Consider the following 20,275-nt stretch of genomic DNA (forward strand, 5'->3'; position numbering starts at 1 on the left):
CACATCTGTGAAGGTTGGCGTGATACACAAACAGATTAGAATTGCACCCATTTGGCACAGGTGTTAATGATGACACAAGCCACTAGGCAATGTGCTCCTCCCTCTTCCCCCGACCCCTGGAAAAGCACCCCTCAAAGAAGGCAGATCCCAGTAGAGCCGTGGAGGACTACGGCCATCTGTACTGAGGTTTTGTGCTCTGTTGGTGGTTCTGGCCACCAGCATTCCCACCCACCGTTCCTTGGCAATGCACTGAAGCTACCAGAGACTTCCTCCCTGTGTGTTTGCAGCAGCTCCCAGAGGGTGCACAGGGAATGTATTAATTTAGGGGATGAATTGCAAGCTGTCATCCCATCCATGTGATGATGAGCGTCCACCTATAAACTACTGTCATGCAGTCATATGCCCTAGCTTATTGTGACATCCCAATCTGAGACCACATTTGAAGCATGGCGAGAACTACCTTTCTGGCTATGTAGACTCCCTCCTCAGGCCCTACGTTACCAGCACTCCCAGCTATCTTCGAGACACCACTGACTTCCTGAGGAAACTACAATCCATCGGTGATCTTCCTGAAAACACCATTCTGGCCACTATGGATGTAGAAGCCCTCTACACCAACATTCCACACAAAGATGGACTACAAGCCGTCAGGAACACTATCCCCAATAATGTCACGGCAAACCTGGTGATTGAACTTTGTGACTTTGTCCTCACCCATAACTATTTCACATTTGGGGACAATGTATACCTTCAAATCAGTGGCACTGCTATGGGTACCCGCATGGCCCCACAGTATGCCAACATTTTTATGGCTGACTTAGAACAACGCTTCCTCAGCTCTCGTCCCCTAACGCCCCTACTCTACTTGCGCTATATTGATGACATCTTCATCATCTGGACCCATGGAAAAGACGCCCTTGAGGAATTCCACCATGATTTCAACAATTTCCATCCCACCATCAACCTCAGCCTGGACCAGTCCACACAAGAGATCCACTTCCTGGACACCACGGTGCTAATAAGCGATGGTCACATAAACACCACCCTATACCGGAAACCTACTGACAGCTATTCCTGCCTACATGCCTCCAGCTTTCACCCAGACCATACCACACGATCCATTGTCTACAGCCAAGCTCTACGATACAACCGCATTTGCTCCAACCCCTCAGACAGAGACAAACACCTACAAGATCTCTATCAAGCATTCTTACAACTACAATACCCACCTGCTGAAGTGAAGAAACAGATTGACGGAGCCAGAAGAGTACCCAGAAGTCACCTGCTACAGGACAGGCCCAACAAAGAAAATAACAGAACGCCACTAGCCGTCACCTTCAGCCCCCAACTAAAACCTCTCCAACACACCATCAAGGATCTACAACCTATACTGAAGGACAACCCATCGCTCTCACAAATCTTCGGAGACAGGACAGTCCTTGCCTACAGACAGCTCCCCAACCTGAAGCAAATACTCACCAGCAACCACACACCACACAACAGAACCACTAACCCAGGAACCTATCCTTGCAACAAAGCCAGTTGCCAACTGTGTCCGCCTATCTATTCAGGGGACACCACCATAGGGCCTAATCACATCAGCCACACTATCAGAGGCTCGTTCACCTGCACATCTACCAATGTGATATATGCCATCATGTGCCAGCAATGCCCTCTGCCATGTACATTGGTCAAACTGGACAGTCTCTATGTAAAAGAATAAATGGACACAAATCAGATGTCAAGAATTATAACATTCATAAACCAGTCAGAGAACACTTCAATCTCTCTGGTCACTCGATTTCTGACCTAAAAGTGGCAATTCTTCAACAAAAAGACTTCAGAAACAGATTCAAACGAGAGACTGCTGAATTAATTTGCAAATTGGATACAATTAACTTAGGCTTGAATAGAGACTGGGAGTGGTTGAGTCATTACACAAAGTAAAACTATTTCCCCTTGTTTATTCCCCTCCCCCCCATTGTTCCTCAGATGTTCTTGTTAACTGCTGGAAATGGCCCACCTTGATTATCACTACAAAGGGTATTCCCCCCCCCCCCACTCTCCTGCTGGTAATAGCTCATCTTAAGTGATCACTCTCCTTACAGTGTGCATGATAAACACCCATTTTTTCATGTTCTGTGTGTATATAAATCTCCTCACTGTATTTTCCACTGAATGCATCCGATGAAGTGAGCTGTAGCTCACGAAAGCTTATGCTCAAATAAATTGGTTAGTCTCTAAGGTGCCACAAGTACTCCTTTTCTTTTTACCTTTCCAATGACATGCTATGCATGACTGGCCCCTTCTAATTGCTCCTGGGCAGCTTCCATTCATTGCATTCAGATTCGCCCAAATGACAGATGGGATTGTTTAATTTGGTGTTTGCACCACTTCACGTTGGGGGGAGAAATGTTCAAGTTACCTCTGGACAGCAGCATCTAATCCTGCTGCTTCAAGGTTGCTGTATTTTTGATAGAACGACTTTCAGTTTGAATGTGGTGCATCTGCCTCATGATCTCATCAGCTACTTGAGAGCAAGTGCATTGTCCTGGTCAGGAGTTTCCCATACACTATGAGAATCACTTGATTGGTGGGCTTTCCGAGGAACACTAGTCATCTGGTCGCTATGGAAAAGAAAGGTCAAACCCTTCTCTCACTTACCCCAGTGTAAATCAAGAAGAACTCCACTGAAGTCGATGGAGTCAGCCTAGTGGAAGACAGAGGACAATTGGGACCAAAGTGTTTATTTCAGCATAGAAAAGTAATTCTGGACTAGGTTTCCCCAGTCAGTTGTTTGACTGGCCATTTGAACACACAGCTGTTCCACTTGCATATGCAGTTGCAGTAACTATGCTTGCAAATCACACACCACCAGAGTTTGGTAAATCCAGCCTTATAGTTCCAGTGCAGAAATAACATTGGTTGAAAAACTACCGGAGTGGAGGTGCCCATCAGGGACCCAGCCAATTTGTTCTGATATTGAAATCAAAGACCTTAGTTCCAGTCGAATGAAAATTCCCTTTCAAATTACACTTGGGGCTTTCTTTACTTCTAGGACAGTAGATCTCAAGCTATGGCCCATGAGGCCCTTTCTAGCGGGCCTCAGAGGAAACATGAGGCTTAAGTGGCGCAAAGGCCTTGTACTTGCTCTCTGCACAGGGGTGATTTCACCCCACGTGATCCTAGGAAAAGTCACTTGGGACCTGATTTTCAGAGACGTTAAACCCTTGCACCTCCCGCTGAAGTCAACCAGAGCTGTAGGTGCTCAGCACCTCTGAAAATCAGGCCAGTCTCATCTCTCAGTACCTCAGTTTCCTCCTCTTTAAAACAGGCATAGGCCTATCTACTCAGCAGGGGTGTTGTGATGCTTGAAGTGTTGAGCTACACAGTGAGAAGTGCCAAGCATTATTGTCAGTCGTGAGCATCATCCCATAGGAATCAGCGGGGAAAAATGTCTTTGGAAGTGAGGTTGTGGCCGTTTCAAAACTTGTGCATTTCTGAGACTGTGATGAAACCCACACAAATGTTGGTGTTAGCATGACCCTCCACTGGGTGGAGAAAGAGGTGGAAGGATGGTCCAGTGGTTAAAGTCTATACTTGGGACCTGAGCTCTCCAGGTTCAAGTCCCAACTCCACCATTCTAGTTAATACCAATGGGTGGTATGGTATGGTACCTTTGATGGTCTGGGCCTTGGGTTCCCTGCACATCACCTGGGGATAGTAGCACTGCCCTACTTGCTAAGGGTGAGGATAAACGTGTTAAAGGCTGAGGTGCTCAGATGTCACGGTAATAATGGGGGGCCATATAAGTATCTAGCATAGATAAGAGAGCCTTAGGTGAAAGCATCATGCAGCAGGGAAATAGTGAGGTACTTAGTAAAAAAGCTTCCCCAAAGGCCCCCAAGCTTCTCAGAACACTTGGCTCCTCTCCGGGCCCCTGGTGCGACGTACACGTTCTCAGTTGCCGTATGCAGCAGCTGCGCTCATTTACTGGAAAGAGGTGCAGCAGGGGCCCCAGACGCGCCTTCCTTTCTCACAGCTTTTTTCAGGCAGGGCTCAGAGCTTGAGCGAATGCGTCATTAGTGAGCACCATCTCCCTCTTGCCGGAAACGCAGCCTCAAAGCGCTTGTCACGAACGCTGTCCTCTCAGGCGTCAGGTGACTTGCAAGGAAGCCGAGGCCCTGGAAGGCGGCTCTGCAGAGAAAAGGGCTCTCTGGGCGAAGTGCAAAGAGCTGAGACTTATCTGCAAAGATCAGCTGTACAAGGAAACCACAGAGCAACACCACAAAGCTGGAGAGTTTGCATGCACCTGGATTCCCCAGGCGCCTGCAGCCCCCCATAACTCTTTTCTTTCTCTACCTCAGCTCCTGTTTGTAGGGGAGCTGAGCCAAGCCTTTCATTTCAGCACCCTGCCCCGGATTTCACACTTCTACCATGCCAAGCGAATGTGACCTGTTTTCACTACTTTTCAGTTTAAGGGTTGGGGAAGTGGGGAGAGCACAAGGGGTTGAAGTATGACCAGTGGCTAAGCAGCAAATACATGGTCAATCCACAGCTTTTGGAATCTATTTAAAGCGCAGACCGTGGGAAACTTCTTCAGACGTGTGCGGTTTTCTCTAAACGGAGGGACTTGTGTCTTTAGCTGTTGACGGGTGAGTCACAGTCAATGCAAGAGAAGAGAAAGAGAAGGGGGGGGGGAGGGGGAAGCATCCACGGCAATTAGAACCTCTGCATCGGAGGACACAATGTGTGCAATTATCTCCCCTTCCAAAGATCCAGGCTGGATCTGTCAGAGGAGCCAACTCCAAAGGGTTTTTTTTAAAACCCTTATGTACAATTGTAACCCACTAATGACCTTTACAAGGCCTGATCCTGCAGACCCCTAGCATCCAGGAGATCCTCCTGAAATCAACAGGGTGGGGCGCTTACCTTCTCACCCTAAGGAAGGGGCAGCACCTACCTACACCACGTCAAGAGCAAAGCAGCCCCAGGCCTGGCCTACACCTAAAACTTAGGTCGGCCGGGCGACATGGCACAGGGGTATGAAAAATTCTCCCCCCTGAGCAACGTAGTGAAGCCGACCTAAACCTCAGTATAGACACCACTAGGTCAACGGAAGAAGGCTACCACCTTTAGAGGGCGTGGGTTTACTACAGCGAGGGAAAAACCCCTTCCGGTGCAGGAGCAAGCGTCTGTGCTGCAGGGCAACGGCAAGGCAGCTGCAGTCTGAGCGTTCAGAGTTCGTAGTGTAGACACAGCCTCAGTGTCCCAGTCCCATCCCTGGTTGGTTCCCCTCTTGCTCCATGGGGCAGCAGTCTGCCCTTGTAACCACCAGCAGCTCACTGCCCCCTCAGTGCCAGCTCAGCTGCCTCCTACCCCCTCCCATCCCCCGTGAGGGGCAGAGAGTGACTGACAATCTGACCTATGGAAATGCTCATGCTAGCCGGGTCGGCTCATGGAACAGAAGGTGTGCAAGTCTGAGCTGTATCGATTTCTAACAGGCAATTGCGTGAGCCACATGTGGACACCTACAGTCACACCTGCAGCATTTGTGCACACAGCTGTTGCACCAACAAATCCCATGTTGGGCAGGAGACCTGGATAATAGCCCCTTGCCCCGGGCAATTAATGGTTTGCAGATACAAAGCCAGGTCCTCAGCTGGTGTAAATCGGTACAACTTCATTGACATCATTGGGCCAGATCCTCAGCTGGTGTAAATCGGCATAGCTCGGCAAAGTCAATGGGACAGCTCCTCAGCTGGTGTAAACCGAGATAACTTCATTGACATCAATGGGCCAGATCCTCAGCTGGTGTAAATCGGTACAACTTCATTGACATCAATGGGCCAGATCCTCAGCTGGGGTAAATCGGTGTAGTGCTGCGAAGTCAAGGGGGCAGACCTCAGCTGGTGTAAATCAGCGCAGCTGTGCTGAAGTCAATGGAACTACACTGATTTACACCAGCTGAGGATTTAGCCCATATTGTGCCAGGGGCCATTTTCACAGGCAGAACTCCCTGTGAAAACTGAACCTTGATAGGTCTCAGAACTGTTTTCTGAACAGCTCAATTTATAACCTCCTGGGTCAAAAAACCAAACAAACGACCCTACCTTCATTGATAAGTGACGCTGTAAAGTAGCTCCACCCAGGTGACATCTTTGCCACAAGCAAATAAGGGGCTAGATCCCCAGCTGGTGTAATTTGATGCAGCTCGACAGCCTGCAAGGAAGCGATGCTGATTTACACCAGCTGGTGATCTGGCCCATGATGAGGATTTCCCTGCCGGGGGAGCATGTGCGTCTGATTCCCAACCCCGGGGGCCACACGTTGCTGCCGAGTCGGTTGAGTTAGACTGCTTTGATTCCGGGATAGGCGAGTTTCATTTCTGAATTCTCTGGGCACATCCTCAGCTGGTGGAAATCAGCACAGCTTCCAGTGAAGTCAATGGAGAGATGCTGATTTACACCACCCAGGATCCTACAACTGCTGCTGCTACTGCGGTGACCGCTGCTGCAGAGACAGGCAGCAAACGGCAGGGAGTTAGAGGATTTTATTTATTTTTGTTACATTACTTCCCTGGTTTTTTTCCCCTAATGAAACAGGCTTTAAACCACAACCTTGTGCCCTGGTTGCCAGCCACTGTAAAAATAGGGAGTGCCAGGGAGAGGAAAACACAAGGATTTCATTGACGTGATTAGTCCAAGATGGGAATGAACATAACGTTTCTTGCCTCATTGCAAGGGTGTGTTGGAGGGGTGGGGTGGGCGGGGGCGGTGAATGGGGAGGGGTGACTGTGGGTGGGACATAGAGGAGTGTAGGATACTGGCACTAGACTGTGTGATCCCTTTCCGCTCGCTCTCTCTCTCTGAAAAAAGAACCAGGAGATGTACTAATGCATCCTGTCAAGACTAAATAAATAATACTTGGCTCTTACAGCTCTTTTCCTCGGAACGTCTTAAAGCATTTCCCAAGCGTGAGTCAGGATTATCATGTCTGTGGTACAGATGAGGAAGCTGAAGTGCAGATTGGCCCTGGCCAAGTCACAGTCCTTAGGCCTGGTAGTCCGAAGTGCTAAAGCCAGTGGGAGCAGGAAGAACTCAGCACCTCCAAAATGCGGCCCAACACGTCTGATGCTGGAAACCCAGCAGTTGAGGTAGCCCAACCCAGTGGTCACTTTTGAAAAATTCTGGCCCAAGTGACTTGCCCAGGGTCATGCAATGATCCAGAGACCAAGCCAGGCAGAGAACGGAGGAACCAGTTCCCCAGCTGGCATGACTCAATGTAGTGCCACGTAAATCAACAGAGCGACAGCAATTTACAGCAGGTTTAAAACAAATAAAAGGAAGTTCTTCTTCACACAGTGCACAGCCAACCTGTGGAACTCCTTGCCTGAGGAGGTTGTGAAGGCTAGGAGTATAACAGGGTTTAAAAGAGAACTAGATAAATTCATGGAGGTTAAGTCCATTAATGGCTATTAGCCAGGATGGGTAAGGAATGGTGTCCCTAGCCTCTGTTTGTCAGAGTGTGGAGATGGATGGCAGGAGAGAGATCACTAGACCATTACCTGTTAGGTTCACTCCCTCTGGGGCACCTGGCATTGGCCACTGTCGGCACACAGGATACTGGGCTGGATGGACCTTTCGTCTGACCCAGTCTGGCCATTCTTATGCTCTTATGTACAGCAACTAAGACTCCGGCCTCAGGTCTGAACTCCCACTGCTGTGCTTTAACCCCATGGCCATTCAGCCTCCCAGTGAGGAACATTTCAGAGTTTAAAGTAGCATCCTTCATGATACAAAGAGATCATAGAGTGTAAGCCCAGAAGGGACGATCGTGGTCATCTAGTCTGACCTTCTGCACATCGCAGACCACAGAACCTCCCCCACCCACTCCTGTGACAGACCCAGAACCTCTAGCTGAGCTACTGAAGTCCTCAAATCATGGTTTAAAAACTTCAAGTTATAGAGAATCCACTATTTACATGAGTTTAAACCTGCAAGTGAACCAAGCCCCATGCTGCAAAGAAAGGCAACCCCTCTCTCCCCCAGCCAGGGTCTCTGCCAATCTATCCCGGGGGGAAATTCGTTCCTGACCCCAAATATGGTGATCAGTTAGACCCTCACATGTGGGCAAGACCCACCAGCCAGACACCTGGGAAAGAATTCTCTGCAATAACTCAGAGCCCTCCCCATCTAGTGTCCCATCACCGGCCGCTGGAGATATTTGCTATGAGCAGTCGCAGATCAGCTACATGCCATCGTAGTCAGTCTCATCCTACCATCCCTGCCCTAAACTTATCAAGCTCAGTCTTGAAGACAGATCTTTTATTCCCTGGTCATTTCTCATATATTATTTGATGTTGTTTGATCTTGCTCTGCTCTGGGCCTATCTGAAGATACCTTTTTGTCTGAGATACTGCTTTTTATTTCTCTCCTGTTACCGCCCCCAGAGGGTTCATAGTCACAGAGAAATTAAAGTGAATTATTCTTGTACAGCAGCTATAGATGACTCCAACCCACTGCCCTTTCCAATCTAGTTACTGCTTGTTGACCAGCTAACGCGTCCAAACACCTGTGAACAAGTCAATTAAGGAGCTGTGGAGCGCTGCCTCATTTCCAGATCATCTAGCATGCCAGTCGCCTGACACAGGTAGAACAGAAGGGAACCCAAAGAGAGAATGAGTGAAAGTTCACTTCAGCCTTAAGAAGCATTTTCCCTTCTCCATCGCTTGGTTGTTTAACCTTTTCTTTACACGTGGGAGGCTGTACGTGTTTGAGCAGAGAACTAGACAGCTGCTTATTGGGTCTATGCCTGACCCAATGTGTGTTGTCCTTTGGCAGGTCACATAACCTCTCTGTACCTTGGAATCTTTCCTGAAATGGAGATAATACTTCTCTACCATGCAGGCATATTTTAATGCTTCATTAATTAGAGTTTGTAAAGTTTGAGACGTTTGGAGGAAAGTCACTAGCGAAGCACACCACATCGATACTTGATTTTGCTGATAAAAGGCCTAGTGCAGTATTAGGCAGTCACCCAAGTACTCAGTCCAGGAAGGAATTTCTACACCATCCCCTCCCTCCCTAAGATATTGCCTCACCTTACTATGGCAAGTTCCAAAGAGTGCCTGTTATCCCATCATCCAGAGACTGGGCAATGGTCACGGCTCACAAACAGCTGTTTAGAGCAGTGGTTTTCAACCTTTTTTCATTTGTGGACCCCTAAAAAAATTTCAAATGGAGGTGCGGATGCCTTTGGAAATCTATTGTCTGTATATACAGTTGAATTCTGTGCAGTCAGGTTTCAGTCTAAGTCTTTTGCAGACCCCTTAGACATAGTCCACGGACTCCCAGGCATCCACAGACCACAGGTTGAGAGCCACTGGTTTTGAGAACATCTTCAGACCAGATGGCCTCAGAACTTGCTTCTGGCAGAAGTCCCACAATGTACTACAGAGCTGAAGAGATCCTGTATATCATGCACTGGGCAAGCACCTCTATGTCGATATATTATACAGACTGTTGCTTAGTTGGCATTACTGCATTTCAGGCACACTGGGAGATTTGGGAACAGGATATAGATACGAGCTAAGAAAATAGAGCAAAGTAGCACTTGCGAACACTAGAATAAGAACTGTGAATTCGATTTGACTGTGACCCTTTAATTTGTTTTCTGCAACCACTCGTATGAGTAATTGGGAAAAGCAGCAGCAAATGGAAAGCCGGTTCATGCAGAGGTTCACAACAGCACTCAAAGGCCCAACGCGACGCTCTCTTGAGATCTCTTTGTTCATAAGAGTTTCAGTTACCAGAACAGGGAACAAGAACACCATTTGACTCAGGGGAACAGTCGCGGAACACAGAATAAAGAGACAGCAGATACCAGTAAGAAATGGAGGGGAATCTGCCTACAGAAATTTAAATTTCCACTAGAACAATTTGCATTTCCAGAGTTTGGACTTTTGGGGGGCCGGAGGAGGCAACGGCAGTTCAGTTGTGTGCACAGACCTGAACAGATGCACCTACACCTGCCTTCTCTGAGGGAGCCAGAAACGTATCCGCTCAGATTTGCACCTACAATCCATTTCCAGGAGCAATTTAGCCGTTTGCCTTACATCCCCTCCTAGGGCTCGGCCATATCTCAGTTTCCCTCAATTTCTCCTTTGGGCTGCAATAAGTCAGTGCGTTACTCCTCTAGCCAGAACAAGAGTCCTCCCCTTCTGGGCAAACAAGAGTCCCAACACAAAATAAAATGGTCCTTCCACCAGACGACAGCCATCACTCCTTACCCATTGTGTAAGAGTGCAGTAGCCTTTCACCCCATTGACACGGGGTTTTACAGTCCTCCGGCCTCCCTGCCTTAGGCTTCCTCCCACTCTTTCTGCAAGTTCCAGCCTCTACACAAGCACAGGTGCCAACATCACGACTGCACTGTCCCAGACGCTTTCTTTCACTTGAGTCACCCCAGCCCAGGCTCTCCATCTCCCTGTCTCCATGCTTCCTCCAAGCCTTTTCCCACAGGCTGTTTCTTCACCTCTCTGAGCTGAGCAGCCGCACAACAAGCCTGGCCTCATCTATGGTCACCTTCCTCCTGAGGGACGCCTGCTCTTTATATTCTCTGGCACTTCTTCCCAGAATGCCCTGCAGCAGCTTGCAATTCCCAGGTTCCCTCCGGGGACTACATCTCCCAGGCTTCCCTTGTTCCATGCTGAAGGAGGATGAGGCCCCGCTTGACCTATAGCCTCCCTTAAAGTGCTAGCGCACACTTCATTTCACACAACAGTATGGAAGCAAATCACACTGACAGCTGGGGAGTCACACTGGGGGAAGTTATACCCCCAAACATCTCAGGGTACTGATCTTTTTTCTACCCAAGATAATTTATCAAACCCTCACAGACATTTGCAGGAGACTCTAAATGAAACTTCACTGAGATTTAAGTTTTGAATTCTTATAATTACGTCCCATATGAATCATTATACCAAGGCTTAGTAAGTGACTCAACCCAAGAAAATCTCAAAACCACATTTCATTCATACCTGGAAGAACCATGAGCAGGGTTGGGGTTTTTTGTTCTAGTTATCAGATTATGCACTAATATCTGCATATACATTGCTATCAAACTATCCAGATTCCCAGCTAAGATCGATAGGTTATTAACCAGCTTCATTATAAAACCTAGTAGGGGAACTCCTCCAGTAAAAACAAGGAGCAAGCTATATTTTTTTCCCAATGGATTAATTCTCCAGGCACAGCCTCTGCTAGGTCAATGCTGTGACGGGGGGTGGGAAATTCTCAAAAGATAAAGAGGTTCAGCTCACAGAAATGCTCCCAAGTTTGGAGCTTTTAGATCCTCCTCCAGTCTATCAGAACCTCCTCTGGAAACGGACAGGTATGGAGAGGCCCTGTGATCTAGTGCAGTGTTTCTCAATGACCAGTCCGTGGACTGGTAGTGGTCCCTGAGATTTCCCTGACACAGTTTAGGAAGGCAGCAAGCCGGTGCCTGGTATCAAAAAGGTTGAGAAACACTGGGCTTGTGGACAGGGCACTAGATGGGAAGTCAGTTAAACACGGAAGGGGACCGCTCACGGAGACAGAGCGATCTGGATCACTTGGTAAGGCTGGACTCAAGCAAACAATGTGTGTTTTAATTCGGGCTGTCAATTAATCGCAGTTAACTCACGCAATTAACTCAAAAAAATTAATCGCAATTAATCACAGTTTTAATCACACTGTTAAACAATAGAATCCCAATTTAAATTTATTAAATACTTTTCGAAGTTTTTCTACATTTTCAAATATATTGACTTCAATTACAATACAGAATACAAAGTGTACAGTGCTCACTTTATATTATGATTTTTATTACAAATATTTGCCCTGTAAAAATGATAAGCAAAAGAAATAGTATTTTTAAATTCACTTCAGACAAGTACTGTAGTGTAATCTCTTTATCATGAAAGTGCAGCTCACAAATATAGATTTTTTTTTGTTACTGAACTGCACTCAAAAACAAAACAGTGTAAAACTTTACAGCCTACAAGTCCACTCAGTCCTACTTCTTGTTCAGCTAACCGCTAAGACAAACAAGTTTGTTTACATTTACGGGAGATAATGCTGCCCACTTCTTATTTAGGCGTTCTCATAGCACTTTTGTAGCCTGCACTGCAAGGTATTTACATAACAGATGTGCTAAACATTCATATGCCCCTTCACTCTTTGGCCACCATTCCAGAGGACATGCTTCTATGCTAAATAATTCATTAAAAAAATAATACGTTAATTAAATTTGTGACTGAACTACTTAGGGGCAAATTGTATGCCTCCTGCTCTGTTCTACCTGCATTCTGCCATATATTTCATGTTACAGCAGTCTCGTTTGATGACCCAACACTTGTTGTTCATTTTAAGAACACTTTCACCGCAGATTTGACAAAACGCAAAGAAGGTACCAATGTGAGATTTCTAAATATAGATATGGCACTTGACCCAAGGTTTAAGAATCTGAAATGCCTTCCAAAATCTGAGAGGGATGAGGTGTGGAGCATGCTTTCAGATGTCTTAAAAGAGCAACACTCCGATGCGGAAACTACAGAACCCGAACCACCAAAAAAGAAAATCAACTTTCTGCTGATGGCATCTGCCTCAGATAATGAAAACGAACATGCGTTGGTCCACACTGTTCTGAATCGTTATCAACCAGAACCCGTCATTAGCATGGACACATCCTCTGGAATGGTGGTTGAAGCATGAAGGGACATGAATCTTTAATGCATCTGGCACATAAATATCTTGCGACAGTGCCATGCAAACGCCTGTTCTCACTTTCAGGTGACATTGTAAACAAGAAGCGGGCAGCATAATCTCCTGAAAATGTAAACAAACTTGTTTGTCTGAGCAATTGGCTGAACAAGAAGTAGGACTGAGTGGGCTCTAAAGTTTTACATTGTTTTATTTTTGAATGCAGTTATTTTCTACACAATTCTATATTTCTAAGTTCAACTTTCATGATAAAGAGATTGCACTACAGTACTTGTAATGGGGGAATTGAAAAATACTATTTTTGGTTTTTTACAGTGCAAATATTTGTAATCAAAAATAAATATAAAGTGAGCACTGTACACTTTGTATTCTGTGTTGTAATTGAAATCAATATATTTGAAAATGCAGAAAACATTAAAAAATATTTAAATAAATGGTATTCTACCATTAACAGCGTTTAATCGTGTGATTAATTGTGATTAAGTTTTTAATCGCTTGACAGCCCTAGTTTTAATACAGCTAAATGTAAATGTGTACATCCTGGAATAAAGAGTGTAGGCCACACTTACATGATGGGGGACTCAATCCTGGGAAGCAGGGACTTTGAAAAAGATTTGGGGGTCATGGTGGATAATCAGCTGAACATGAGCTGAACATGTGGCCAAAAGGGCTAATTCGATCCTGGGATGCATACACAGGGGGATCTTGAGTAGGAGTAGAGAGGTTATTTTACCTTTGTATTTGGCACTGGTGCGACCACTGCTGGAATATTGTGTCCAGATCTGGTGTACACAATTCAAGAAGGATGTTAATAAATTGGAGGGTTCAGAGAAGAGCCACAAGGATGATTAAAGGATTAGAAAACCTGCCTTATAGTGATAGGCTAAATAGATTGAGCTCCTTGAGTCTAACAAAGAGATGGGTCAGGGGTGATTTGATCACAGTCTATAAGTACCTATATGGGGAACAAATACTTAATAATGGGCTCTTCAGTCTAGCAGAGAAACATCTAACAGGATCCAGTGGCTGGAAGTTGAAACTAGACAGATCGTAAATTTTTAACGGTGAGGGTAATTAACCATTGGAACAACGTATCCAGGATCATGGTGGATTCTCTGTCACTGACAATTTTAAAATCAAGATTGGATGTTTTGCTAGAAGATCTGCACTAGGAATTGTTGTGGGGTGGTTCTCTGGCCTGTGTTACACAGGAGGTCACACTAGATAATCACGATGGTCCCTTCTGGCCTTGGAATCGATGACTGTTTGTTTCCCCTCCCAACTTTTGTCTCGTCTGTTTAGACAGTAAGCTCTTCGGGGCAGAGTATGTATAGTACCTAGCCTAATGGGGCCCTGATCTCAGTGGAAGCCTCCAGTGCTACCGTAATATAAATAATAATAATGGGCATCGTTCTTCTGGAGGTATAAGATAAACTGAAGGCCTTGCTCTTCTTCTGCATGGGTCTTTCAGATGAGATCTGTCCACTCTGTATGGACAACAGAGATCCCACGGCCCTCAGGTGTCTGACCCAGCATCCTTGGCCAAAATGTCTCCACCCCACTGCTGTGGAGTGTGCAGTGCTGTGACTGAGTTGCTGCTCTCCACCCCAGAGGTGGCTGCATGTCAGTGGTGCTGCACAGACGTAGCGTACGATGCATGCAGGGAGCTGCAGGAATGGAAAAGATTGTTGTTTCATGTAAGACCCTGGCCGCAAGGATGCTGCAGAAGACTATACAGGGTAAGCTTACTGGAGTTTTTATCTAGGAGAAGTGTTCCTGAGTGGTGAAGCATCCTGGGAACATCAGACTGCCTTCAGGGAGGCACCCAACGGCTTAGAGAAATCTGGAGAGAAGGACTTGGAACCAAGGATCCTACTCATACAACAGTGGAAAGAGCATCCTGCACTTGGTATGAAAAGCTGAGACACCCCAGGCCGTCCCAGTCTTGCAGCCCATAGACATTTTTGAACTTAGCAAGAACTCTGTGGTGACACAAAGACACGAGCCAGAAGCGACCTCATCTGTAATCTACTCAGCTGATCTGAAACCAGAGCAGCCAAGGGGACCTGACAGAAGATGACAGTCAGAGGGAAGGGGATCTGCATACAGCAGCCTTCAGATAGGTCAGGAGATCCTTCATTCCAACTCGCTCACAAACCCCGAGTCGGTGCAACATCCTGGGTCTGACTCTCCACCGCCCCGGAGCTTGCAGGGCGGGTCTGGAATGCTGCTCTGCCGTGGGGGGGGTGGGGCACAGCGCTGTCCTCGTGAAGTCCCTGGCAATGACCTGCTCTGCCAGAGCTGCAAGGCCAGCATCAGGGGCCCAGTCAACCCGATTGTTCCCAGAAGCACTCTTCCACTGGTGTCACTGTGAAACCCCATGCCGCAGGCTGCTGCTAGGGGGCACTGTGCTGCCAACAGTGCCACCTTCAGGATAAGATGCAAACCAGAGCACCTTGCGGTCACTGCAGAAACCCCAGGCGATCCGGGTTTTAAACCCGGGGGCAAGTATAGTCCACTCCCCATGGTCGCTTTCTCCCTGCTGGTTCAGCTGGAAGAGGCTCTCAGCCGGCTGCAGCGTGCCCGCCTGCCCTCAAACAGCAGCTGTGTTTCAGCAGGAGGCGAGCCGGCCCCTGTGCGCTCAGTGCTTTGTCAGATGCTTTGGGACGAGAGGGGCTCTGCTAACCTGGGATCCTTGTCACTGATGCGCAAGGTCTCCACGCATGGGGAAATTCACCCCCAGGCTTAGATTCCCATGGAGCGGGGCTTGCAGAATTCCACCCACCCCTGCCCTTGGTGCTGCTGGGCCCCGCATTGCTTCCCCTTGGGACCAGCCCAGGTGGCGGGGACAGCGGGGTGGCCAGTTGGAGCTCCCTGGATCCAGGGGCCACGAACCCGCATGCAGGGAGTGCTCAGGGATCACTGCCTCAGTTCCAGCCCAGGGAGTGTAGCAGCAGCCAAAAATGGGGCTTCAGGACTGTTTTGCATCCTCCCCACTGGTCAGGAGGTGGATTCCACCACCCCACTCCCCACATCTCAAGCCCCATTTCCTCCGCCTCTGTGCACGCTGTGGGGGAGGGACACCGAGCTTCACCCCTGAGGAGCTGAAGTCAGATTGTTTTCTGGTTTAGGTTTTTTTTTTTTTTTTTGCACAGACACAACAAAAGCAACTTCCGGCCTCAGGGATGGGGGGTTGGGGGGTGGAACCAGACAGAAGGTGCTCAGCCATCACGCACGTCGGGCTTCTCAAAGCCGCCGCATCTCCTGTTCTCCCCCGGAAAGCAGAAGTCTGTGCCGGGGTGGGGGAAGTCGTCGGTTTTTGATGGCCCTCAGAGTGGTTTCTGCCATTGCCGTTGCTTCAGTGCAAGCTCGCGGCAGCCAGGCTGTGCGAGACAGGATGCTGCCGACGGGGGAGGGATGGGAAGGCACGTCCCGCAGGTAGGCGTCACATGTCACTGGCCGCGTCCTTGGGGGGCGCGTCCCGCAGGTAGGCGTCACACGTCACTGGCCGCGTCCTTGGGGGGGCGCGTCCCGCAGGTAGGCGTCACACGTCACTGGCCGCGTCCTTGGGGGGCGTGTCCCACAGGTGGGCCGTCACGCGACACCTGCCGCGTCCTTGGGGGGCGTGTCCCACAGGTAGGCCATCACGCGACACCTGCCACGTCCTTGGGGGGCGCGTCCCGCAGGTAGGCATCACGCGTCACCTGCCGCGTCCTTGGAGGGTGCGTCCCGCAGGTAGGCGTCACGCGACACCTGCCGCGTCCTTGGGGAGCGTGTCCCGCAGGTAGGCGTCACGCGACACCTGCCGCGTCCTTGGGGGGCACGTCCTGCAGGTGGGCCGTCATGCGTCACCTGCCACGTCCTTGGAGGGCGCGTCCTGCAGGTAGGCATCACGCGTCACCTGCCGCGTCCTTGGAGGGTGCGTCCCGCAGGTAGGCGTCACGCGACACCTGCCGCGTCCTTGGGGGGCGCGTCCCGCAGGTGGGCCATCACGCGTCACCTGCCGCGTCCTTGGGGGGCGCGTCCCGCAGGTGGGCCATCACGCGACACCTGCAGCGTCCTTGGGGGGCGCGTCCCGCAGGTAGGCGTCACGCGACACCTGCCGCGTCCTTGGGGGGTGCGTCCCGCAGGTAGGCGTCACGCGACACCTGCCGTGTCCTTGGGGGGCGCGTCCTGCAGGTGGGCCGCCACGCGTCACCTGCAGCGTCCTTAGGCCTGGAAAAAGCCCGAGCATCACGGTCCCCTGGCGGGGCTGGGACGGTTAAACCAAGAAACAAGGCCGAGTGATTGGCTCCTGTGTTTTCCATCATCAAGAGCCAGCTCCCAGGCTGCATTTTGGTAAGAGCCAGCCTGCAGGCACCTGAGGGGGACAGAATCACCCTGAGTGGGTTACACTAGCCCGGCACATGGGCAGCGGAAGGGGCTTCCCGTGGCCCCCAGGGGCACAGGGGCACAGAGAGCACAGAGAGCCACCCGAGGAACCCTTAGTTACCCCAGCCTGCCGCTGGCCAGGGAGTGTCTCTGCGCAGGAGGGGATTCTCAGGGGGCTGTTTAAGGCCCCTCCATACTGCCAGCGTGACATAAAAGGCTTTGTCCTGCTTCCCTCACTGTTTCTACCGAGCTGGCAAAGTTTCCCATTGATCCCAGCTGAGCCCCTTCACCTCTCCCTGTCCCGTGGCTACGGTGTCAGCTCAGTGCACGATACATCCACTCCCAGAGGACTATACGCTGCCCTCACAGAGGGATGGACTCAGTGATCTCACAGATACTGTAAGAACCTGCTATTTCGGTTGGAACTAGGCCCACCTCCCGGGAAGTTCCCCCAGCCCAGTCACTCAGCAGCTGCCACGGTCCAGATCAGCCCAAGTGTCAGAAAACTGGAAGCACGCATGCCCTTGGCAGCAACCGCTCAAGAGTACAGGAAGCAGAGGCCCCAGCTCATCCCATAGCACCCTCTTGGGCCCACAATGCTTTCTGGTATTGGTGCCATGCCAGCCAGCGCTGGCAGCCAGCAGCGCCTGGAGATCAGGGCTTCCTGCACGTTCGGGGCTGGGGTTCTGAAGTCTCACAAACCCTCAAGACCGCAGGCACAAGGTTTTGCAAGTGACCTAGATACGCAGAAAAACAAAACCCAAATCAGCAACATCTTTCAGAAAAAAAACAACAAAAACCTTTCATGGTTACCAAAGAAACCAACACACACTCGGGTTTGACTTTCCCGATAGGCACCCAGAACACTCTTGCTTCTGTCACAGTATCAGAAACTAGTAACAGCCCTTTGGCCATTTCTCTTATTTCTTGGACCAGAGATTTTCAAAGAACTTAACTCCCTGTGCCGTAGGTCCTGGCCATTAGCTCCACTGTACACCTAGGGGAAACAGGGCGGGATTTGGGCCCAAGTAGTTAAAAAATGACCACTGATTTTAGATGCCATCATTTTCAGGTGCCTACTCACACACACACACCCACACACACACACCTGAGACACCTTGGGCCTGACTTTCGGAGCTGCTAAGTCCAAACAGCTCCCATTGACATCACCTGAAGCTGCAGGTACTCAGCACCACTGTCAAGCAGGCTCACATTTCCCCCCCACACCCTCCCCAAAAGAATTTCAGCCCAAAATCTGTGGCTGTTTTTTAAAATATTTGAATCTAAGTGACATGCCCAGAGACACACATCACGTTATTAGTAGCGTTGAGAATGGAACCCAGGAGTCCTGGCTCCCAACCCCCTGCTATAACTTGCTGTATTAAGTTGCCCTCTAATCTAAAGCAGCATCAGAATTAACCCCGTAGCAGCCCCTTGCCTGCCCTTGGCTTGACTGTCAACACTCCCTTAGGGAAGGGCTGTCACTGTGGAGCATGCGGTCTCTGGGACATCCTTGCTGTACTGTAGAGACATGGGCTGTCTCCGGAGACCAGAGCCACCTGCCCCAATAAACAGTCCAACACTGAGCTTCCCCCATTCGTTGCGCCGTATCATGTTGACACCTGTTATATCAGCCTGAAAAACAGCAACCTCTTTGGTGACCACAGTTAACACAGTTGTGGAGCCTTCCCCTTTCCATATACCAGGGTGAACTCCATTGGATAGCACTGAGTTCCTGTCCGCGATGCTCCTTTCCCATGGGCTGGGTGGGATTTTAAAGCTCCTAAGCCATGGATTTCACTGTCCTGGCTGGAATGTATGTGTAATACTGCCCCCTACTGGATGGAAAGTCAGACCTGCGCTAGGGTTAATCGTTTTGTCACCGTCTCACCCTCTCGTGAGAAGCCTGAAGAGATGTGTTGAGGACTCACAGCTCCCAGTGAGGTCAATGGGAGCTGAGAGTACCCAGGACTGCTGAAAACCCAGCCCATGTAGCTCAGGTGGCAGACAGCAGGGGTTTATTAGTTCTCTTTCCCAGCCTGCATGCACCAGCTGGGCTCTGCCTAACTGCACGTGGCCCCAGATTGGTACCAAAAGCTTCTTAAAAGTCATACCAGGTGCTCTGAGGGTGAAGCTGGGAAAGACCTCGGCCCACCAACATCTGTAGCCCAGGTGTGATGGCAGGACATCTGATCCCAGCTCACATGGAAGATGGGAAGGAGAAACTAATGTTTTTGCCAACATGTCCCCATCCCCTGGGGAAGCTGAGTCCTTCCAGGCCCGAGGGGAAAGAGGGAGCACTCAGGAACAAGGAAATGACTGGGTAATGCTTTCACAGTGCAGGTTTCTGCTCCCTGGGCCAAATGCAGAGGTGACATAAGATGGTGTGAGTTGAATGTTGGTAAATGGGGGTGGCTGAATCTGTCATGCTGAGAGGCCAGCAGTGAGGAGTGTAACAGGAAGATATAAGTTCAAGGAGGCCAGTCCCTGCTTTGAAGTTAGACCTTCGTCCAACCCCTGAGGAGCAGACTGATCCCTGCGCTAGCGCAGGTGCTAATGTAGGGATGAAGGGGAAGGAGTTTGCACCAGCCCTATTCAGGGTCTGCAGGGCTAGTACATCCAGTGCAAGCTACAGCAGCCTTGGAGCTGCCCTAAGTTACATCTCTGCTGCAATGGCTATGCAGGGGCACAGAATCACTGAGAGTAGGTCTGCCCCAATCTGTCCCGTCCCTATCCCGCCCCAACCCCAGTGCCCAGGGCTGCTGCAGGGATGGCACAGAGGCTTTGTCCACAGCGGGACAAAGGAGTAAGGGTAAGATTATGCCACTGACGTCACGAAAGTCAAGGGTTCTGTGACTTCCAGAGACCTCCATCACATTTTCCACTTCAGCCCCAGGATGACGGAGCTGGAGCTGTCAGCTGTTGGGGGCCCTGGTGTTCCAAGCCGCTGCGGTTGGCGGGGGGGCCCCCTGCAGCTCTTAGTCACCACGGGCCATGGGGGAATCTGGAGCTCCGAGCTGTTGGCCCCAAAGCTCCCAGCTGCCACGGTTGGAGGTGGGGACCCTGCTACTGTCAGCCACAGTGGATGCTGGACCCCCATTGCCTCCCGCAGCAGGACTCGGGCTCTCATCCCCCCTCAG

Source organism: Chelonia mydas, chromosome 19, assembly GCF_015237465.2.
Source record: "Chelonia mydas isolate rCheMyd1 chromosome 19, rCheMyd1.pri.v2, whole genome shotgun sequence".
NCBI classification, from domain to species: domain Eukaryota; kingdom Metazoa; phylum Chordata; order Testudines; family Cheloniidae; genus Chelonia; species Chelonia mydas.